This window comes from Hyla sarda, chromosome 2 (assembly GCF_029499605.1).
Source record: "Hyla sarda isolate aHylSar1 chromosome 2, aHylSar1.hap1, whole genome shotgun sequence".
Taxonomy (NCBI): domain Eukaryota; kingdom Metazoa; phylum Chordata; class Amphibia; order Anura; family Hylidae; genus Hyla; species Hyla sarda.
The window spans coordinates 467,947,998-467,972,461 of record NC_079190.1 but is presented as its reverse complement, the minus strand read 5'-3'; the positions used below and the strand labels follow the sequence as shown (position 1 = coordinate 467,972,461).

At 43.2% G+C, this 24,464-nt stretch overlaps 1 protein-coding gene across 1 annotated transcript in view; it reads left to right on the top strand.

Annotated features, from left to right (window-relative positions):
* Positions 1-251: 251 nt before the first annotated feature.
* The window catches only part of CYYR1 (cysteine and tyrosine rich 1), a 214,946-nt gene continuing 190,733 nt past the window's right edge, over positions 252-24,464 (top strand). The window contains exon 1 of the mRNA XM_056559452.1: positions 252-275. The gene's annotated coding sequence lies outside the window, so the exon portion shown is untranslated. The remainder of the gene's footprint in view (positions 276-24,464) is intronic.

Here is a 24,464-nt window from a genome sequence, read left to right as displayed (position 1 = left end):
ACTCCCCTGGAAAACATTTTTTTTTTTTGAATCAACTGGTGCCAGAAAGTTAACCAAATTAGAAAATTAAACAGAAGAATGGGTAGATGCCAGTGATAAGAAAACACCTTTATTTCTTCATATTAAAAGCGTGGACATGGAAAAGCTTCAGTAACAAACAAAGGATAAAATCTTTGGAAGCGCCCAGCATGACGCGTTTCAGGTCATTTCACCTTTCATCAGATGCATGGTGGGAAACGGGGAGGCAAGGGATATATACAGCACCAATGGAACAGGTGAGTAAACACTGACCTGGGAATTAACCCCATAGGTTCCGAAATGTATAGCCTACTCCACTTTAACACCATGACAATGAGCATATAACATTAGCAAAAATCTTATACAGAAAGAAACTGTCTTAAATTAAAACAAAACATTTAATGACAAATTAAATTGAATGGAAATACCTGTAGCCCCTAACTTGCCATCTAATTTGTTTTCTTCTTTTCAGGAACAGAATGTATTTGTGATCTCATGACTCTTGATTTTGAGACACGGCGGTACACACACCTTGTGTCTTTCAAAACCAGGAATCCTGATTTCTATCCTGTTAATTCTAGAAGTTCTTATATGGACACTTTTCAAGATCTTGTCATGAAGGAGTTAATTGAGCTTAAACATAGTGATGCAGGGCATACAGCTGACAATTTAACTTAGGCTGGGTTCACACTACGTTTTGTCCCATACGGGAGCGCATACGGCAGGAGGGAGCTAAAACCTCGCGCTCCCGTATGTGACCGTATGCGCTCCCGTATGCCATTCATACGTGGTCAACCACGGTTTTAGGTCCGGTTGTAAAAGCGCATACGGCGCAAAAATGAGCCGACCGGACCGAACGTTTCACTCCGGTCGGCTCATTGAAGTGAATGGCATACGGGAGCGCATACGGTTACATACGGGAGCGCGAGCTTTTAGCTCCCTCCTGCCGTATGCGCTCCCGTATGGGACAAAACGTAGTGTGAACCCACCCTAAATCTGAGAGGATAGCTCTTAGAGAATTTAGAATAAAAATTGGGTTATTCATTCGGTAGATAAGGGAGGGGGAGGGCAGTTATTTGTATGGATGCGGAATTATATTGTATGCTAAATAAATTTATCTTAAGCGACAGCAAAACATGCACTTCTATTGCCTTTAACCCCACAGCCCTTTTTGCCAAAAAACTGGAGCTTTTACTAAGGGAAGGTTTATCCCTAGGTGTTATTACACAAAAATAATTTGATTATATGTGGGTTGTAGTGTTGCTCGCAAATATGCTCGCGATTATTCGCAAATATCGCATATTCACAATTTCGTGAATATTCGCGAATATAGCACTATATTCGCAATTACGAATATTTGTTTTTTTTCACAGTACACATCACAGTGATCATCCCTCTACTTCCAGCTTGTGTGGTGTAAAGAAGGCTCTAATACTACTGTGTGAGACTGGCGTGCGAAGTTTCGCATATGCGAAAATTTGCATATGCACATTTTTGCATATGCAAATTTTCACATATGCAAATTTGCGCGTACGCAAATTTCCGCATATGCAAAAATATGCATATGCGAAAATGTGCATATGCAAATTTTCGTGGTGTCTCAATAGAGCGAAACGCAAAGTTCAATTAAAAACTAGACTTGAGGACTTACTGTTAAATCTAAGTCTCCACTACCTATAGTCCAGTCTTAACCTACCTTTGTGACTTCATACAGTTTGGAATTTGGTAAAATTAAACAAATGATGAATACATTTTTATCCATTTTAAGGCAGGATCCAATTTTGGATAAATATTTGAGGAATGGAGTAAATTTTTCTAGTAGACGAGCACCAAATTTAGGTAACTTGCTATCCCCTAGAGCGTTACCTTCTTCATCTAGCTTCTGCACCCGCCCCTCATGGTTGAATCTGAAAGGATTTTTTAGATGCGGTTTACCAAGATGTGTTGTGTGTGAACATGCAGTTAAAACTTCCACTATAATTGTTCCTGAATCGAGACCTGTTCACATTGCCAATCTTCTTATGTGGTATATAAAATACAATGTGAGAGTTGTAGCATCTCTTACATCGGCAGTATGAAAGGCCTTTAGAAAAGAGAATTCAGGAGCATTTAAGAGGAGTTAAAGGGGTACTCCACCCCTCAATGCAAGTCTATGGGTGGGGGCGTGACTACCGTCACGCCCCCTCCCATAGACTAGCATTGAGGAGGCGGGACGTGATGTCACACGGGGGCGGAGTCATGCCGTCACGATCTTCCGTCCCCGTGGTTGGGAGGAATTAGCCAGAGAACCTCCAGCGCTTCCGGAAGCAGTTACAGGTGGGTGCTGCTTGCTATATTGCGGGGGTCCCCAGTGGCGGGACTCCGGCGATCTGACATCTTATCCCCTATACTTTGAATAGGGGATAAGATGACTAGGGGCAGAGTACCCCTTTAACAATGTTACATATACCAACGCTTCCAATGTCTCCAAACATTTCAAAACGGTACATGCAGCAAATGTTCCTACTTTCACGTTCTTTGGTATTGAAATTGTGAGTTTACCAGATAGAGGAGGTGATCACATCAAAATCCACAGAAGTTTTTTGGGATATACTCCTTACGTACTTTTCAACCAAATGGTCTCAATCTTAGATCAGATGTTATCTTCCATTTTTAAATGTTTAGGCTCATTCACACAGTGCTGTTTACTAATTTAATAACAACTATGTTGCTATATAGTTTTTTGCAAGCAACTTATGAAATCTTAATAGATTGTCATTAAATGTTTTGATATAATTTAAGATAGTTTCTTTCTGTATAAGATTTTTGTAATGTTTTATGCTCATTGTCAGGGTGTCAAAGTGGAGTAGGCTATACATTTTGGAACCTATGGGGTTAATTCCCAGGTCAGTGTTTACTCACCAGTTCCATTTGTGCTGTATATATCCCTTGCCTCCCCACTTCCCACCATGCATCTGATGAAAGTGTGGTGTCCCGGTACAGGACCTGGTCCTGTCCCTCTGTCTAAAGTCCCCTCAGCCAGAGCTCCTCCATGACAATAGGGCACTCCTGTAGGACTAACCCCTAGTCGCCCCATATAAATGGTTTTTAATGTGTATATATTTAATAGGTTGTATAGGAATACCTCTGTATAGGATCTTAGAGGTCACTTGCCTGTAAATAAATTGTATTATGGTTTAACCCAAGGACCCAGGGTTTTTCCATTTTTGCATTTTCGTTTTTTCCTCCTTACCTTTAAAAAACGATAACTTTCAATCTTTCACATAAAAATCCATGTGATGGCTTATTTTTTGCGCCACCAATTCTACTTTGTAATTACATCAGTCATTTTACCCAAAAATCTACGGCGAAATGGAAAAAAAAATCAATGTGAGACAAAATTTGAAAAAAAACGCCATTTTGTAACTTTTGGGGGCTTCCGTTTCTGCACAGTACATTTTTCGGTAAAAATAACACCTTCTTTTTATTCTGTAGGTCCATACGGTTAAAATGATACCCTACTTATATAGGTTTGATTTTGTCGTACTTCTGGAAAAAATCAAAACTACATGCAGGAAAATTTATATGTTTAAAATTGTCATCTTCTGACCCCTATAACTTTTTTTATGGGGGGTTTGAGGGCTCATTTTTTGCGCCGTGATCTGAAGTTTTTAACGGTACCATTTTTGCATTGATAGGACTTATTGATCACTTTTTATTCATTTTTTCATGATATAAAAAGTGACCAAAAATGCACTATTTTGGACTTTGGAATTTTTCTGCACGCACGCCATTGACTGTGCGGTTTAATTAATGATATATTTTTATAATTCGGACATTTCCGCATGCGGCAATACCACATATGTTTATTTTTATTTACACAGTTTTTTTTGTTTTTTTTTATGGGAAAAGGGGGGTGATTCAAACTTTTAATAGGGGAGGGGTTAAAGGACATGTCCGGTGCTCACTTTTCTTATTGTATCCGTTCCAGGCTGCAAAAAAAAAAGAAAATAAGCTTTCTCTTGCCTGTCTGTGGCTCCCCCGGTGCCCCGGTACAGGTGTTCGGTCCCCGGGCTGTATTCTTCTTACTTCCATTTAGCCAGGCACGTCACACGGAGCTTCAGCCTATCACTGGCCGATGACATCGCTGCGGCCAGTGATAGGTTGAAGCTCCATGTGATGTGCCTGGCTAACAGGAAGTAAGAAGAATGCAGCCCGGGGACAGAACACCTGTACTGAAGCACCGAGGGAGTCTAGGCAGGTAAGAGAAAATTTGTTTTCTTTTATTTTTCAGCCCGGAACGGATAAAATAAGAAAAGTGCGCGCCGGACATCTCCTTTAAATGATTTTTATTCACTTTTTTTTTCCACTTTTTTTTTGCAATATTATAGCTCCCATAGGGACCTATAACACTGCACACACTGATCTTTCACATTGATCAGTGGTTTCTCATAAGAAACCAGTGATCAATGATTCTGCCGCTTGACTGCTCATGCCTGGATCTCAGGCACTGAGCAGTCATTCGGCGATCGGACAGCGAGGAGGCAGGTAGGGACCCTCCAGCTGTCCTGTAAGCTGTTCGGGATGCCGCGATTTCACCGCGGCTATCCCGAACAGCTCCCTGAGCTAACCGGCATGGTTTCACTTTCATTTTAGACGCGGCGTTCAACTTTGAACGCTGCGTCTAAAGGGTTAATAGCGCGCGGCAGCGCGATCAATGCCGCGCGCTACTAGCCATGGGTCCCGGCCGTTGTTAGAGACACGCCGTGGCCCCGTGTTATAGATCGGGAGCGGACTCAGGGCGTACAGGTACGCCCTGGGTCCTTAACAGGTTAAGGACCTTTGGGTCATGTGATACCCAGAGTTCACTGGGTCAGGACTGACAGGTTATGCTGACCAATGAGCTTTGTCCAGACCTCTTCATATATAAGAGGCTGCTGCCGCTAAATCTCTCTCTTGATTCCAGATTAGCAAGCAAGCACAACATCTTCTATATCAGCATCAATTCAAGCTAGGCTGAAGCCTAATACCTAGCAGCCACAAAACTGTGAGTTATACCAAAGCTCAAACTACTAAATCCTGTGTGACTACTATCAGCTTCAATATTCTAAAATAGTAGCACAGTGGCTAGCATAAAAGCTCATTGATTCTAAAGTCCCAGCAAACCTGTGAGGAGGCTGTATCCCGCTTCACTCCTGCAAAGACTGTATTGTTCATGCAGTAATTTTACTTCAAGTTTACTTCATAAATTCTGCTGTGGACATTCCATTATTTCTCCCTACCGTTTATGGGACAGTTGGCGGTAGGACCCTTAACCATAAGGAAACTACACCCTGGCGTCACAACAATTAAGGGTTAACACCAGTATACCCTGCACCACCCTTGCAACACCCTAGACACCAACACCACCCCAGGCTACCACAAAAAGTCACATGACCTTTAACGCGTCATGCTGGGCGCTTCCAAAGATTTTATACTTGTTTGTTACTGAAGCTTTTCAATGTCCACGCTTTTAATATGAAGAAATAAAGGTGAAGTTTTCTTATCGCTGGAATCTATCCATTCTTCTGTTTAAACTTCAAGGACTTTCTTGCCGTACGGTTGATGGGTGAGCTGACTATCCATCGCTGTGTAGATTTGTAAATTACTTCTATTTATAAATCTTAATCCTTCCAGTACTTATCAGCTGCTGTATGTTTCCGAGGAAGATCTTTTATTTTTGAATTTCCTTTCTTTCTGCTCTCTGCTGACATCTCTGTCCATTTCAGGAACTGTCCTGAGCAGGATAGATTTGCTATGGGGATTTGCTCCTGCTCTGGACAGTTCCTAAAAATGGACTGAGGTGTCAGCAGAGAGCACTGTGGTCAGACAGAAAGGACATTCAAAAATAAAAGAACTTCCTATAGAGCATACAGCAGCTGATAAGTACTGGAAGGGTTAAGATTTTTTTATAGAAGTAATTTACAAATTTGTTTAACTTTCTGGCACCAGTTTATTAAAAAATAATAATAATCATTTCTAGTGGAGTACTCCTTTAACCTCTTAAGGACCCTTGAAGTACGCGTACGTCATGACACCCCCGCCGGACAGGGTTTGGACCGGGATGGCTGCTGAAATCATTCAGCAGGCATCCCGTGCAAACGCCCAGGGGAGTCATCAAACCCCCCCATGTCGGCGATCGGCGCAAATCGCAAGTTAATTCACACTTGCGATTTGCGCGATTCCGGGTCATTACGGGTCTATGGTGACCCGGTGACCATGAATATAAAAGGGGATCGCAGTTGTCTAAGGCACCCATGATCCCCCTGAAGGGATAGGAGTGAGGTGGCAGGTGTGCCACCCCTCCTATCCCTGCTATTGGTCGTCAAAAGCGATGACCAATAGCAGATTCGGGGCGGGGAGGTTAACTTTCGTTTTCCCAGTCCTGCCCACCCACAATAGGCGGGGCAGGATGGGGAAACGACGGGGACCGGCGCCGAAGATCCACTTACCCATCCAGGCGGGCGACGGAGATCGGCGGGCGGCGATGCCGTGCGGCTGGATCTTACGGAAGCCGGTGAGTTGCCTAGCAACATCTGGAGGGTACAGGTTGAGACCACTATACGGTGGTCTCTAACTGTAGCCCTCCAGATGTTGCAAAACTACAACTCCCAGCATGCCCAGACAGCTGTTTGGGCATGCTGGAATATGTAGTTTTGCAACAGCTGGAGGGCTATAGTTTGAGTCCACTATACAGCGGTCTCTAAACTGTTAACAGTTAAACAGTTAAAATTGGCTGGGTCCTTAAAGGGGTACTCCGCTGCCCTGAGTCAGAAGATCCTCTCCCCAGTGTCCAAAAGTTTATTGTTCCGAACGCTGTGTGCGGGCTTCCGTGTTCAGGGCCGCCCTTCGTGACGCCACGCCCGCCCCCTCAACGAAAGTCTATGGGAAGGGGGCGTGACGGTCATCGCGCCCCCTTCGCATAGACTTTCGCTGAGGGGGCGGGCGTGATGTCACGAGGGGCGGCCCTGAACACGGAAGCCCGCACACAGCGTTCGGAACAATAAACTTCGGGACGCTGGGGAGAGGATCTTCTGACACAGGGCAGCGGAGTACCCCTTTAAGGGGTTAATATCCTTTCAACTGGTGACCTTTGTCATAAGGTATAGGGCTTTGCTAAAGACCGTTTAGGTAACCTTACTTAGTAGTACTTACCTGTAGTCAAAGCTGAGTTGGAGGGTTTAGCTGCCTTCCAGTCATCAGGTAAATGTATTATTTTATTGTGTTTATATTGTGCAGCATAGGTTATTACTAGAAGATCATGTATATGGTCTTGTGAATGCCTATTTTACATACTGTACCATTTCCCTCTGATATGGTCTTCAAATGCAATCTACATTTATTATTATGCCCCTGGCTGTGAGGAAACATAGAATGCAGTCTCCGTACATTGCACTTGCTATGCTCTCAGTTTTCCTGTCTTCTTCCTGCTTCTGACACCAGCGCTGGGTGCAGGACCTGCCGGCTCAGCCAGACAGTGGCAGAGATGGGACGCCACTGCACAGTGATTGGCAGGTCCTGCACCAAATGCTTGTTTCAGAAGCAGAAAGAAGACAGGAAAACAAGTGACCAGATGGAGACGAACATGAGCTGCAAGAACCAACAGTGGACTGGAGTTACATAAGAATGGCTTTTTCAAAGAGGTTTTATGCGCTCAATAGCCATATTTATTTTAAACAAGCATCAAAATAACCTTTTAAGTAATATTTACTGTTCCTCCTACCTTAATCTATACTGTTAGCGAGGGGAGAGCGAGGGACTGGTCGGAGAGGAACGGCAGCTCAGGGGGCAGGCCGCAGCACCATGTTTAATTTAAAAAATTTTTTTTTTTTTTTTAAAGGTTGGACTCAGGTTCAAAGCAGGAGCAAACCTCTCCTGCTTTGGTTTCTGACATAGACAGAGGTGGCAGCAGAGAGCACTGTGGGCAGACTGGAAAGAACTACACAACTTCCTCTGGGGCATACAGCAGCCAATAAGTACTGGAATGCTTAAGATTTTTGAATAAAAGTAATTTAGCTGATTTGAAAAAAATAAATTAAAAAAAGTTAGTTGATAAAAAAAAAATAAAAAATCCTCCGGAGTACCCTTAACCTTAACCCCTTGGAGATGGAGCCCATTATGACCATAAGGAGAGGAGCATTTTTTTCAACTATCACTTTATGCATTAATAACTCTGAGATGCTTTTACTTATAAATTTGATTCAGAGAATGTTTTTTTGTGACATATGACTAACTTTATGTTAGTGCTAAATTTTCGTCGATACTTGCATCATTTCTTGGTGAAAAATTCCAAAATTTCCAGAAAAATTTGAAAATTTTGCATTTTTCTAACTTTGAAGCTTTCTGCTTGAAAGTAAAGGGACATGTCAAATAAATGACATATTGATTCACATATACAAAAAGTTACATTTATGTTTGCATCATAAAGTTGACGTGTTTTTACTTTTTGAAGACATCAGAGGGCATCAAAGTATAGCAGCAATTTTCCAATTTTTCACAAAAATTTGAAAATCAGAATTTTTCAAGGACCTGTTAAGTTTAGAAGTGAATTTGAGGGTCTTTATGTTGGAAATCCCCTATGATGGACCCCATTATGAATACTGCACCCCTCAAAGTATTCAAAATGATATTCACAAAGTTTGTTAACCCTTTAGGTGTTTCACAGGAATAGCAGCAAAATGGAGGAGAAAAATCAAAATCTCAATTTTTTACACTAACATGGCATTGTAGCCCCATTGTTTTCATTTTTACAAGGTGTAAAAGGTAAAAAGGCCCCCCAAAACTTGTAATCCATTTTCTCCCGAGCAAGGAAATACCTCATATGTGGATGTTAAGTGCTCTGTGGGTGCACTAGAGGGCTCAGAAGGGAAGGCATGACAATGGGATTTTGGAGAGCGAATTTTGCTGAAATGGTTTTTGGGGGGTATGTCTCATTTAGGAAGCCCCCATGATGTCAGAACAGAACAGGTAAAAAAAAAACACATGGCATACTATTTTGGAAACTACACCCCTCAAGGAACATAACAAGGGGTAAATTGAGTCGTTATGTCCCCACAGGTGGTTGACGAACTTTCATTAAAGTGGGACGTGAAAATGAAAAATTTGATTTTTAACACTAAAATGCTGGTGTTACCCCAAACTTTTCATTTTCACAAGGAGTAATAGGAGAAAATGCACCCCAAAATTTGTAACCCCATTTCTCGCGTGTAAGGAAATACCTCATATGTGTATGTAAATTGTTCTGTGGGTGCACTAGAGGGGTCAGAAGGGAAAGAGCAACATTTGGCTTTTGGAGAGTGAATTGGGGGCATGTCGCATTTAGGAAGCCCCCATGATGCCAGAACAGTAAAAAAAAAAAAAAAAAAATCATTGCATACTATTTTGGAAACTACACCCCTCAAGGAGGGTAACAAGGGGTAAAGTAAACCTTAACACCCCACAAGTGATTGCCGAGCTTTCATTAAAATGGGACGTAAGAATAAAAACACCCCACTGGCGTTTGACAGATCTTTGGAACAGTGAGCTGTGCAAATGAAAAATAAAATTTTTCATTTTCACGGACCACTGTTCCAAAAATCTGTCAGACACCTGTGGGGTGTAAATGCTCACTGCACCCCTTATTACATTAAATGAGGGGTGTAGTTTCCAAAATGGGGTCACATGTGGGGGGTCCACTGATTTGGCAGCATGGGGGGCTTTGTACACACACAGCCTTCAAAACCTAAATGGGCAAAAGCCCAATGGTGCTCCTTCTCTTCTGAGCCTTGTAGTTCACCAGCAGAGCACTTTACATCCACATATGGGGTATTTCCATACTCAAAAGAAATGGGGTTACAAATTTGGGGGGGCTTTTTTCCTATTACCCCTTGTGAAAATGAAAACTTTGGGGTAACACCAGCATTTCAGGGGGAAAAAACTAATTTTTTATTTTCACATCCAAATTTCACGAAAATTCGTCAAAGACCTGTGGGGTGTTAAGGCTCACTATACCCCTTGTTACATTCCATGAGGGGTGTAGATTCAAAAATGGTGTCACTCGTGTTTTTTTTTTTCCATTCATGTCAGAACTGGTGTAACTATCAGCTACCCCTGTGCAAATCACCAATTTAGGCCTCAAATGTGTATGGCACTCTCTCACTCCTGAGCCATGTAGTTAGTCCGCAGAGCATTTTACGTACACATATGGGGTATTTCCGTACTCAAGAGAAATTGTGTTACAAAGTTTGGGAGTCTTTTTCTCCTTTTACCTCTTGTGAAAATGAAACGTATGGGGCAACACCAGCATGTTAGTGTAAAAATTTGTATTTTTTACACTAATATGCTGTTGTAGCCTCCAACTTTACGTTTTCATAAGGGGTAAAAGGAGAAAAATCCCCCCAAAATTTGTAACACAATTTCTCCCGAGTACGGAAATACCCCATATGTGGCCCTAAACTGATGCCTTAAAATATGATAGGGCTCTGAAGTGAGAGAGCACCATTTGCATTAGAGGCCTAAATTAGGACTTTTCAATAGGGGCGGACCCGGATACAAGGATGGCGCTTGTCTCCACCTAAACCCTACAGTAGTGTTTCCCAAAACTCCAAGCCTGCCAGAACAGTCAATGGCTGTTCGGCAATACTGGGAGTTGTTGTTTTGCAGCAGCTGGAGGCTCCGTTTTAGAAACACTGCCGTATGAGACTTTTTTCATTTTTATTGGGGGGGGGGGGGGTAGCTGTAGTGTTTACTTTTTATTCTGTGTAGTGTAGTGTTTTTAGGGTACATACACACGATTGGGTTCACAGTGAATTTTCCGCTGGGAGTTTGAGCTGCGGCGGAAAATTTGCCGCAGTTCAAACTTGTAGAAGGAAACCCACTGTAAACCCGCCCGTGTGAATGTACCCTGTACAAACCAAACCTTCCGCTATTGCAAAACTACAACTCCAAGAATGCACAAAGACAGACCGTACATGCTGGGAGTTGTAGTTTTGCAACAGCTGTAGGCATGCTGGTGGGGAATCGCTGAGTTAGGAAAGACTCTAGCTCAGTGTTTCCCAACCAGAGTGCCTCCTGCTGTTGCAAAACTACAACTCCCAGCATGTACGGTCTGTCAGTGCATTCTGGGAGTTGTAGTTTTGCAACAGCAGGAGGCACACGGGTTGGAATCACTGAGTTAGGAAACAGACTCTAGCTCAGTGTTTCCCAACCAGTGTGCCAACAGCTTTTGCAAAAATACAATTCCCAGCATGTCCAGACAGTCACGGCATGCTGAAAGTTGTAGTCTTGCAACATCTGGAGAACCACAGTTTTGAGGCCACTACACAATGGTTTCCAAACATTGGCCCTCCAGATTTTGCAAAACTTCAACTCCCAGCATGCCCAAACAGCCTTTGGCTGTCTGGGCTTGCTGGGAGTTGTAGTTTTGCAACTTTCAGGAGGCCACAGTGAAGATCACTTACCGGTGATCTCCACTGCAGCCTCCTCAGCCGCACTTTCCGGCCGCACTCCTGATCTCTCTGCCCAGTGGTCTCTACCGCCGATGCCGATGCCACTCCAGTAAGCCGTTCTCTTTCCCCCCCCCCCCCGTGTTTCTCCCCCCACTCTGCCCAAACTTCGATCGGTGGGTAGATCGGGGGAAATGAACTTTAACCCTCCCACCCCCAACTGCCATTGATCGACCAATGGCAGGGGAGCACTGCTACCTCGCTCCTATCCTTTAGCATGGTCGGAGCTGTCTGTTACAGCCTCGTTATTTTCTGGGCGATGGGGTCACCATCGCCAACACATGGGGGTTTCAAGACCCCCTAGGCATTGCCACTGGACCGAAATTCCCACGGGCATACAGGTACACCCTCCGTCCTTAAGTACCAGGACGTACCTGTACGCCCTTCAGCCCCAACAGGTTAAAGGGTACTCTGCCCCTAAACATCTTATCCCCTCTCCAAAGGATAGGGGATAAGATGTCTGATCACATGGTCCCGCCGCTGGGGATCCACGCGATCTCTCCTGCAGCACCCCCTGTCATCTTGGGCACCGTGACTGATGACGGGCGATACAGGGGTCAGAGGATCGTGATATCATGACCCCGCCCCCTCATGACTATCCTTTGGATAGGGAACAAGATGTCTAGGGGCAGAGTACCCCTTTAACAATACTCAGCAACTTTCAACAGGTAGGTGAATGAAGCAGTGGATGCTATTGGAGTGTTAACTTTTGGGTTTATTGTCCCATTAAAATAAACAATCACGGTGAATCTTTCTCCATCTGATGCAATCCCGGAGCTTGTCTGCATGATTATAGGTTGGGAACAGCTGTCTGCCTTTAGATGCCACCAGGGCATTGCCATGCAGATGGGTTACCCAGCCTCATTAACAGGTAAGTGTAACTAGCAGCATATTTTCTGCCATAATTGCTGGTCTCATATGTACATTTCCAAGAAGAAGTTAAATTAACCTTGAAGCGTGTGTTCTTCCCTCTCAGTGTAAGAGTGTAGTATTAAAATCTCACACTGACTCCTTAGGGTTGAGTTAGTCACTAAATGTAAATGCTGCAAAACCCATAGCAACCAATTATACTCCGATCCCTAAGTCCAAATGTGTAACGGACAGTGACAAGCCAATGGCTGACGGGCTCCTATACCTTACTGAATATTAGCTGCACTGTAATTGACCTTCTCATCAGGAATCTGGAGAGCGGCACAAGTGGAGACAAAGCTTCGCTTTTATATCAGATTTTCAGCTTGGTTGGACAACTATTCCGCAAAACAAGTTGCTATCCCCATTTATTGATCAAAAAGCCTCATTGTGCGCAGCCAACCAGCCAGCCCTGGTGTTAAAGGGGTACTCCGATGAAAACCTTTTTTCTTTTAAATCAACTGGTGCCAGAAAGTTAAACATATTTGTAAATTACTTCTATTAAAAAATCTTAATCCTTCCAGTACTTATTAGCTGCTGAATGCTACAGAGGAAATTCCTTTCTTTTTGGAACACTGATGACATCACAAGCACAGTGCTCTCTGCTGACATCTCTGTCCATTTTAGCAACCGTGCATAGCAGATGTATGCTAAGGGCAGCATGGTGGGTTAGTGGTTAGCACTGCTGCCTTGCAGTGCTGGGGACTTGGGTTCAAATCCCACTAAGGACAACAATAAATAAATAAAGACTTATTATATTTATAATAACGTCAGCAGAGAGCACTGTGCTCGTGATGTCATCAGAGAGCATTCCAAAAAGAAAAGAATTTCCTCTGCAGTATTCAGCAGCTAAAAAGTACAGGAAGGATTAAGATTTTTCAATAGAAGTAATTTACAAATCTGTTTAACTTTCCGGAGCCAGTTGATTTAAAAGAAAAAAGGTTTTCACCGGAGTACCCCTTTAACTAACCTAGAAATGAATGATAAAAGTTAAAGTAAGATAAGCACGATGTTGTAAATCTGCAGGATGTACTGCATGTTTCTGGAAAAAAACTGTCCACTCTCAATAATGTTCTGTGGCCCCATAGAGAAAGAATGAGGCACTATCTGAACATGCACTGTGTACACCATTCATTCTATTTTATTCCTGTTATTGAATCACAATGGTGACAAGGTGATTTTAGAGCTCCCACTGTTGTTATTAAAGGTGTACTCCGCCCCTAGACATCTTATCGCCTATCCAAAGTGGTAGTAGTGGTAGCAGTAGCAGCAGCCCACTTTAGGTAGTAGTAGCAGCCCCCTGCGTGGGGGTGGGGGGTGAGTTAGGCGGCTACGGCGCCCCCTCCAGTGCGACGCCTTAGGCGGCCGCCTAACTTGCCTAATGGGAGAGCCGCCTCTGTATAGTGCTTTATGTAATACACCAGGAGATCAGCATGCTGGTTTTCAGGTCCAATTGCAGGATCCAATGCACATCGGACATGAACTTGCACTTTCCTATAACCATAGAGGTATTAAAAGTATTTAAATGGAAATTTGCAAAATAACATTTGATTAAATTAAAGGTTTGACGTTGTCGCTTTCCTTCTCCTGCTACAATTTATTTTTTTCCATTACTATTATTATTCATCGCCCCAGCACAGCAATAATTGTATATGTATATGCCATAGTATTTTCCTGCTAAGAGCATGATAAATGTCTGAGATAGGCAGTGAATGTTAGCATGGGGAAAATCAGACAGTAGTTATCCACCCATCCGCCAAAACATTAAGAGGGAATTTAGAATTTTAACTCTTTCACCTTCTTTTAAGCGTGTTGAGCTCTGACATTTTCTTTTTTTTTGTCCTAGAAGGCTCTTTTACACAATTGTCAGCAGAGATAGCAATATCATACCTACATTAGAGACCATGGCAAAAAACTTCACAAGTAGGGGTTACCCTTCCGCCTTAGTTGAACAAAGTAAACAGAAGGTGATGGCAATGGATAGGGAACGTTTACTTTCTACCACAAGATCCACTAATTCCCTTACACGTGTACCTTGTGTTACTACATACAGCCCTAGTGCCAACAGTATGGCCAACACAGTGAGGAAATACTGGCAAATACATTATCCAAAATAGCTTCCCTAACATTGAAGAATTCCAGTCACAACCCCTCATGTCCTATTGGAGACCCCCTAGCCTCCGTAACAAATTAATTAGGGCTGACATCTCTTTGAACCCTAACAGTCATGAATCCTTCATTACAGTACAGAATAAGGGTTCTTACCCCTGTAGGCAGTGCGTGAACTGTCAATATATGATTAAAGCCCCAAATTTTGTACATCCAGGCACGGGTCAGTTTTTCCAATTCGGTCATATCTCACGTGTACTATGGACCATGTGATTTATGTCCTAAGTTGCCCGTGTAATTACATCTATGTAGGTGAGACCACCCTTATGTTTAAAGGGGTACTCCCATGGAAAACTTTATTTTTTTTAAATAAACTGGTGCCAGAAAGTTAAACAGATTTGTAAATTTCTTCTATTAAAAAAATCTTAATCCTTCCAGTACTTTTTAGGGGCTGTATACTATAGAAGAAATGCTTTACTTTTTAGATTTCTCTGATGTCATGATCACAGAGCTCTCTGCTGACCTCTGCTGTCCATTTTAGGAACTGTCCAGAGAAGGAGAAAATCCCAATAGCAAACATATGCTGCTCTGGACAGTTCCTAAAATGGACAGCAGAGGTCAGCAGAGAACACTGTGGTCATGACATCAGAGAAATCTAACCCGGACTACACATGTGTTTTAGGTCCACCCCCTGTACAACTGTATAGGGTGGGAGCCCACGGCGCTTGCCCTCACATATCCACCTACTTCAAATCATATCATGTTCGCTTGGAGAGTTGCTGGGCTATGGTGCAATAGTGCTCACTAATCTCTTCTGCGCTTGTGCGCATTTATGTGGAGACTGGTCTCCTTGGCTGCAGCGACGCCTGCCAGTGACTGGCTCTGCAGCCGGTGAGTCATTCTTGTGCATGCACATTGACTCACCGAACGGCGCAATGTGCCGGAAGCCTAGGCGGCGTTCTACGCCATCATGACAGCCATGGTACAGATGGTAATACATTCTATTACTGTATGTATGCTCCGCCCCTCTCTTTTTATGTACACCACTGCACGGTAATATTATATGTACCTGACATTATCACATGGGGATCACTGGGTCCAGTGTGAAGCATTTTTACATGTACATCCCACTTTCTTGTATATTTCCTGATTCTTATATGTATCACTGAATGTAAAATGTTTCTTCCATTTGTTTATACTTTGTTAATCAATTTAATTGCTGTACACTTCCTGTATAAATAATTTGTCAGTATCACTGGTTGCTGAGCTTGAGAAAGGCTGCAAGCGGGCAGCTGAAACGTCGCTTTTTCATGTCAGGTCAATAAATCTTTTCACATTTATTCCATTAGAGTGCTGCGGTTCCTTTTTATGTATATATATATATATATATATATATATATATATATATATATATATACTAGCTGAATAACCGGTGTTGCCTGGTTTTTCCTTCCTAATCCCTGTTGGGCAGGAAAATAAACAAAGGAGGAAGCTTTTGACTTCACATTCCGTCCTCATATATTGTTGTCATATCCCAACCCCATATCCTGCCCTCATATCCCGACCTCCTATCCCGACCTCCTATTCCGTCATTATTTCCCGACCTCACATCCCGTCCTCATATCACGACCTCCTATCCTGACCTCCTATCCCGACCTCCTATCCCGTCTTCCTATCCCGACCTCCTATCCCAACCTCCTATCCCGACCTCCTGTCCCAACCTCCTATCCCGTCCCCCTATCCCGTCCCCCTATCCCGAGCTCCTATCCCGACCTCCTATCCCGACCTCCTATCCCGACCTCCTATGCTGGCCCTCCTATCCTGGCCCTCCTATCCTGGTCCTCCTATCCTGGTCCTCCTATCCTATGTTTGTTATTGACATATAAGTAACATGTGGCCAAGTTTCATGTTAATATCTTTAGCCGTTTGGACGTGATGCTGGAACATACATACATACACACACACACACACACATACATACATACACACACACACACACACACACACGTTGAGTTTTATAGAAATATATATATATATATATATATATATATATATATATATACAAACAAAAATCCTCATATCTACTTATATGGAGGTAGGGGTAATCAATCCTTTCTATTTATCTTATATGGAGGGGAGGGGGGTACAATCCTATCTACCTACAGAATAATATGGGGGGAGGGGTCAATCCTGTCTAGCTAAATAATATGGAGGGGCTTTCCTACTTATGAATTTCATATGGCAGTGATATCTATCTGCTTATAGAGGTTATCGACCACCTATCCCAACCTCCTATCCCAACCTCCTATCCCAACCTCCTATCCCGACCTCCTATCCCGACCTCCTATCCTGTCCTCATATCCCCTCCTCCTATCCTGACCTCCTATCCCGACCTCCTATCCCGTCCTCATATCCCCTCCTCCTACCCTGACCTCCTATCCCGTCCTCCTATCCCGACCTCCTATTCCGACCTCCTATCCCGTCCTCATATCTCGTCCTCATATCTCGACCTCCTATCTCGACCTCCTATCCCGACCTCCTATCCCGACCTCCTATCTCGTCCTTTCTCTCATCCTTCTTTCCCGTCCTCATATCTCGACCTCCTATCTCGACCTCCTATCCCGTCCTCCTATCTCTTCCTCATATACCTTCCTCCTATCTCGACCTCCTATCTCGACCTCCTATCCCGACCTCCAATCCCGTCCTCCTATCCCATCCTCATATCTTGTACTCCTATCTCAACCTCCTATCCTGTCCTCCTGTCTCGACCTCCTATCTTGACCTCCTATTCTGTCCTCCTATCCAGTCCATCTATCCCAACCTCCTATCTCAACCTCCTGTCTCGACCTCCTATCCCGTCCTCCTATCCCGTCCTCCTATCCCGTCCTCCTATCCCGTCCTCCTATCCCGTCCTCCTATCTCAACCTCCTATCCCGACCTCCTATCCTGACCTCTCATCCCGTCCTCCTATCCCGGTCCTCCTATCCAATCCTCCTATCCCGTCCTCCTATCCCGGTCCTCCTATCCCGTCCTCCAAAACGGCCTCCTATCCCGAACGGTAATATGTGTACCAGGTATTATTGAAATATCTCCAGCTGTACGGAAGTTATATGGGAACATACATTTCCCAGTGATTTGCATGGGACTTTAAACAAAAACCCCGACCCTCACAAATGGGGGTAGTTAAGGGTTAAATTAACTATCCTATATTTTAAGTGGACATATAAGTAACATGTGACCAAGTATTATCGTAATATCTCCAGCTGTTTGAAAGACGACCCCCGGTGCTGGGGACCCCGATCCCCGGCGTCCCTGTTGGGATCGGGGCCCCAGGAGCGACGGCGGCGGCGGGACTGACCTGTGCGGCGGCATCGTGGAGCAGCAGCAGGAGGTGAGTGACAGCCTCCTGCTGTTGCTTAGCAACAGCTCCCAGCATGCAAAAAGGGCATGCTGGGAGCTGTAGTTATGCAACAGCAGGAGGCAGACCACCACAACTCCCAGCATGCCCTTATGGCCATGCTGGGACTTGTAGTTTTGCAACAGCTGGAGGCACATTCTTTCTATGGAAAAGTGTACCTTCAGCTGTTGTATAACTACAACTCCCAGCTTGCACAATCAGCTAAAGTGCATGCTGGGAGTTGTAGTGGTGCATCTGGTGGTTGCATAACTACAACTCCCAGCATGCCCGTTGGCTGTCGGTGACTGCTGAGAGTTGTAGTTTTGCAACAGCTGAAGGCACACTGAGTTAAGTAGCAAACCAGTGTGTCTCCAGCTGTTGCATAACTACAATCCCCAGCATCCCCAGCCAATGTAGTATGCCTCCGGCTGTTGCATAACTACAAGACCCAGCATGCCCTTCTTCTGTCTGTACATGCTGGGGGTTGTAGCTTTTGCAACAGCTGAAGGCACACTGGTTGCAAAACACTGAGTTTGTTACCAAACTCGGTGTTTCACAACCTGTGTGTCTCCAGCTGTTGCAAAACTACAACTCCCAGCATGCACTGATAGACCGTACATGCTGGGAATTGTAGTTTTGCAACAGCTGGAGGTATTTCCCCCCCCCCCCCAATGTGAACGTACAGGGTACACTCACATGGGCGGAGGATTACAGTAAGTATCCGGCTGCAAGTTTGAGTTGCGGCAAATTTTCTGCCGCTGCTCAAACTGCCAGCGAGAAACTACTGTGAACCCTCCGCCCGTGTGACTGTACCCTAAAAACACTACACTAACACAAAATAAAATAAAAAGTAAAAAACACTACATATACACATACCCCTACACAGCCCCCCTCCCCAATAAAAATGAAAAACGTCTAGTACGCCACTGTTTCCAGAACGGAGCCTCCAGCTGTTGCAAAACAACTACTCCCAGTATTGCCAGATAGCCACTGACTGTCTAGGCATGCTGGGAGTTTTACAACAGCTGGAGGCACCCTGTTTGGGAATCACTGGCGTAGAATACCCCTATGTCCACCCCTATGCAAGTCCCTAATTTAGGCCTCAAATGCACATGGCGCTCTCACTTTGGAGCCCTGTCGTATTTCAAGGCAACAGTTTAGGGTCACATGTGGGGTATCACCGTACTCGGGAGAAATTGGGCTTCAAATTTTGGGGGTGATTTTCTGCTATTACCCTTTTTAAAAATGTCAAATTTTTGGGAAAACAAGCATTTTAGGTAAATTTTTTTTTTTACATATACAAAAGTCATGAAACACCTGTGGGGTATAAAGGTTCACTTAACCCCTTGTTACGTTCCCCGAGGGGTCTAGTTTCCAAAATGGTATGCCATGTGTTTATTTTTTTTGCTGTCCTGGCACCATAGGGGCTTCCGAAATGCGGCATGCCCCCAGAGCAAAATTTGCTTTCAAAAAGCCAAATGTGACTCTTCTCTTCTGAGACCTGTAGTGCGCCAGCAGAGCACTTTACACCCCCATATGGGGTGTTTTCTGAATCGGGAGAAATTGGGCTTCAAATTTTGGGGGGTGTTTTCTGCTATTACCCTTTTTAAAAATGTAAAAATTTTGGGAAACCAAGCATTTTAGGTAAAAAAAAAATTTTTTTCACATATGCAAAAGTCGTGAAACACCTGTAGGGTATTAAGGTTCACATTACCCCTTGTTACGTTCCCCGAGGGGTCTCGTTTCCAAAATGGTATGCCATGTGTTTTTTTTTGCTGTTCTGGCACCATAGGGGCTTCCTAAATGCGGCATGCCCCCAGAGCAAAATTTGCTTTCAAAAACCCAAATGTGACTCCTTCTCTTCTGAGACCTGTAGTGCGCCAGCAGAGCAATTTTCACCCCCATATGGGGTGTTTTCTGAATCGGGAGAAATTGGGTTTCAAATTTTGGGGGGTATTTTCTGCTATTACCCTTTTTAAAAATGTAAAATTTTTGGGAAACCAAGCATTTTAGGTAAAAAAAAATTTATTTTTTTACATATGCAAAAGTCGTGAAACACCTGTAGGGTATTAAGGTTCACTTTACCCCTTGTTACGTTCCCTGAGGGGTCTAGTTTCCAAAATGGTATGCCATGTTTTTTTTTTTGCTGTCCTGGCACCATAAGGGCTTCCTAAAGTAGACATGCCCCCCAAAAACCATTTGTTGCTCCTTCCCTTCTGAGCCCTCTACTGCGCCCACTGAACAATTAACATAGACATATGAGGTATGTGCTTACTCGAGAGAAATTGGGTTTCAAATATAAGTAAAAATTTTCTCCTTTTTATCCCTTGCAAAAATTCAAAAATTGGGTCTACAAGAACATGCGAATGTAAAAAATGAAGATTTTGAATTTTCTCCTTCACTTTGCTGCTATTCCTGTGAAACACCTAAAGGGTTAATACACTTACTGAATATCATTTTGAATACTTTGGGGGGTGTAGTTTTTATAATGGGGTCTTTTATGGGGTATTTCTAATATGAAGACCCTTCAAATCCACTTCAAACCTGAACTGGTCCATGAAAAATAGCGAGTTTGAAAATTTTGTGAAAAATTGTAAAATTGCTGCTGAACTTTGAAGCCCTCTGGTGTCTTCCAAAAGTAAAAACTCATAAATTTTATGATGCAAACATAAAGTAGACATATTGTATATGTGAACCCAAAAAAAAATTATTTTGAATATCCATTTTCCTTACAAGCAGAGAGCTTCAAAGTTAGAAAAATGCTAAATTTTCATTTTTTTCATCAAATTTGGGGATTTTTCACCAAGAAAGGATGCAAGATACCACAAAATTTTACCACTTAGTTAAAGTAGAATATGTCACGAAAAAACAATCTCGGAATCAGAATGATAACTAAAAGCATTCCAGAGTTATTAATGTTTAAAGTGACAGTGGTCAGAATTGCAAAAAATGCTCTGGTCCTTAAGGTGAAAAAGGGCTCGGTCCTTAAGGGGTTAAAAAATCCTAACTCTTTAAAATTTTCACCTAAAATTCTATATGATGGCTTATTTTTTGTGCCACCAATTCTACTTTGTAATGACATCAGTCATTTTATCCAAAAATCGACGGTGAAACGGGAAAATAAATCATTGTGCGACAAAATTGAAAAAAAAATGCCATTTTGTAACTTTTAGGGGCTTCTGTTTCTACGTACTACATTTTTTCAGTAAAAATGACCCCTTATCTTTATTCTTTAGGTCCATATGGTTAAAATGATACCCTACTTGTATAGGTGTGATTTTGTATTACTACTGAAAAAAAAATCATAAATACATGCAGGAAAATTTATACGTTTAAAATTGTCATTTTCTGAGCCCTATAACTTTTTTATTTTTCCATGTTCAGGGCGCTATGAGGGCTAAGTTTTTGCGCCGTGATCTGAAGTTTTTGTCTGTACCATTTTTGCATTGATCGGACTTCTTGATCACTTTTTATTCATCTTTTTATGATATAAAAAGTGACCAAAAATACGCTATTTTGGACTTTGGAATTTTTTTGCGCATACGCCATTGAACGTGCGGTTTAAAAAGTGGCCTATTTTTATAATTCGGATATTTCCGCATGCGATGATACCACATATCTTTATTTTTATTTACACTGTTTTTTTTTTATTCTTGGAAATGCCGGGTGATTCAAACTTTTATTAGGGGAAGGGATCATTGAAAGGGTTAGTGATTTTTTTTTACACTTTTCTTATGCCATATTATAGCCCCTAGGGGGGCTATAACATTGCATGTACTGATCTTTAATAGAGATGAGCGAACTTACAGTAAATTTGATTCGTCACAAACTTCTCGGCTCGGCAGTTGATGATTTATCCTGCGTAAAATAGTTCATCCTTCAGGTGCTCCGGTGGGCTGGAAAAGGTGGATACATTCCTAGGAAAGAGTCTCCTAGGACTGTATCCACCTTTTCCAGCCCACCGGAGCACTTGAAAGCTGAACTAATTTATGCAGGAAAAGTCATCAACTGCCGAGCCGAGAAGTTCGTGACGAATCGAATTTACTGTAAGTTCGCTCATCTCTAATCTTTAACAATGATTGATGCATCTCCTTAGGAATGCATCAATCAGTGTTTTTGGCGATTGAATGCTCAAGCCTGGATCTCAGGCTTGAATCATTCAATCGTCGATCGTAATTCAGGAAGCAAGGTAGGTAAGAGACCTTCCTCCTGAAGTAAAGCTGTTCGGGATGATGCAATTTTACCGCAGCGATCCCGAACAGCTCCCTGAGCTAACCGGCACATTTTACTTTCACTTTTAGCCGCACGGCTCAGCTTTGAGAGCTCGGCTAAAGGGTTAATAGCGCGCGGTTCCGCAATCGGTGCCGTGTCCTATTAGTGGCGGGTCCCGGCTTCACTATGACGCCGGGCCCGCCGTGATATGATGCGGGGTTACCGTGTAACCCCGCGTTATATCACGGGAGCGGGACCAAGGGCTTAAGTTTACGCCCTTGGTCCTTAAGGGGTTAAACATAAACCCCGCCCCTGGCAAATGGGGGTGAGTAAGGGTTAAATTACCTATCCTATGTTTGTTGTTGACATATAAGTAACATGTGTGCCAAGTTTCATGTTAATATCTTTAGCCGTTTGGACGTGACGCTGGAACATACATACATACATACACACATACATACTGTGGCAGTGTGGCAAGGAAAGGGTGTATTTCCCTTGCTAACTCTGCAGCATGCTCCACCTGTGGCCTGATTAATGAGGTATCAGGAAGGGAAAGTGTGTTTAAAAGGAAAGGAAACAGAATAGTTGGGGCTCTCCCTGGGGTACAGTATGCTGGCTGTTAGAGGGGGAGACACACGGACCCTGTTTAGGTAACATGCAGAAGGCGCTGCGAGTGGTCCAAGAAGTGGTGTGAACTGTTAGTCACAGGTTGCAGGAGTCACATGTTTATCTGGCTGAGGGTAGCTCACCAGTTCGTAGTCAGGGCATGCTGATATGTGTAGTCAGTGACCAGACGGTCTAGGACTTTATTTTGTTCCTGTTTATGTTTTGTTTTACCTGCAACCTGTGGAAATAAAGCTGGCGAGGAGCCAGACTTGTATGCGGAACTGTGGTCTGTGGTGTTACTGTGAGGAACGTGTCCCGTGGCAAGTGACCAGGACGATCCCAGGGCTAATCCCCAAGACGGTTTGTCACAATACATACATACATACATACACACATACATTCATACATACACACACACACACACGTTGAATTTTATATATATATAGATATATATGCAAACAAAAATCCTCATATCTACTTATATGGAGGTAGGGGGTGATCAATCCTTTCTACTTATCTTATACTAGCACAATACCCGGCGTTGCCCAGTTTTTCCTTCCTAATCCTTGTTAGGGAGGAAAATAAACAAAGGAGGAAGCTTTTGACTTCATATCCCATCCCCATATATTGTTGTCATATCCCAACCCCATATCCTGTCCTCCTATCCCGACCTCCTATCCCGACCTCCTATCCCAACCTCCTATCCAGTCATCATATCTCAACCTCATATCCCGTCCTCACATCACGTCCTCATATCCCGTCCTCATATCCCGACCTCCTATCCTGTCCTCCTATCCCGACCTCCTATCTCGACCTCCTATCTCGACCTCCTATCTCGACCTCCTATCTTGACCTCCTATCTCGACCATCTAACCCAACCTCCTATCCCGTCCTTATATTCCGTTCTCCTATCGCGTCCTCCTATCCCGTCCTCATATCCTGTCCTCCTATCTCGACCTCCTATCCCGGTCCTCCTATCCCAGTCCTCCTATCCTGTCCTCCTATCCTGTCCTCCTATCCTGTCCTCCTATCCCGTCCTCCTCTCCTGTCCTCCTCTCCCGTCCTCCTATGCCGACCTCCTATCCCGACCCGTAAAATGTGTACCAGGTATTGAAATATCTCCAGCCGTTTGGGAGTTATACAGTAACATATATTTCCCATAGACTTGTATGGGACTTTAAACATAAACCCCGCCCCTGGCAAATGGGGGTGAGTAAGGGTTAAATTACCTATCCTATGTTTGTTATTGACATATAAGTAACATGTGTGCCAAGTTTCATGATAATATCTTTAGCCGTTTGGACGTGATGCGGGAACATACACACATACATACACACAAACACACACACTCGTTGAATTTTATATATATATATATATATATATATATATATATATATATAGATGGAGGGGAGGGGGGTACAATCCTATCTACCTACAGAATATGGAGGGGGGAGGGGTCAATCCTATCTAGCTACCTAATATGGAGGGGCTTACCTACTTATGAATTTCATATGGCAGTGATATCTATCTACTTATAGAGGTTATCCAGGTAAAACCTTTTTTTATATATATCAACTGACTCCAGAAAGTTAAACAGATTTGTAAATGACTTCTATTAAAAAATCTTAATCCTTTCAGTACTTATGAGCTGCTGAATTTGAGTTATTCTTTTCTGTCTAAGTGCTCTCTGATAATACCTGTCTAGGGAACTG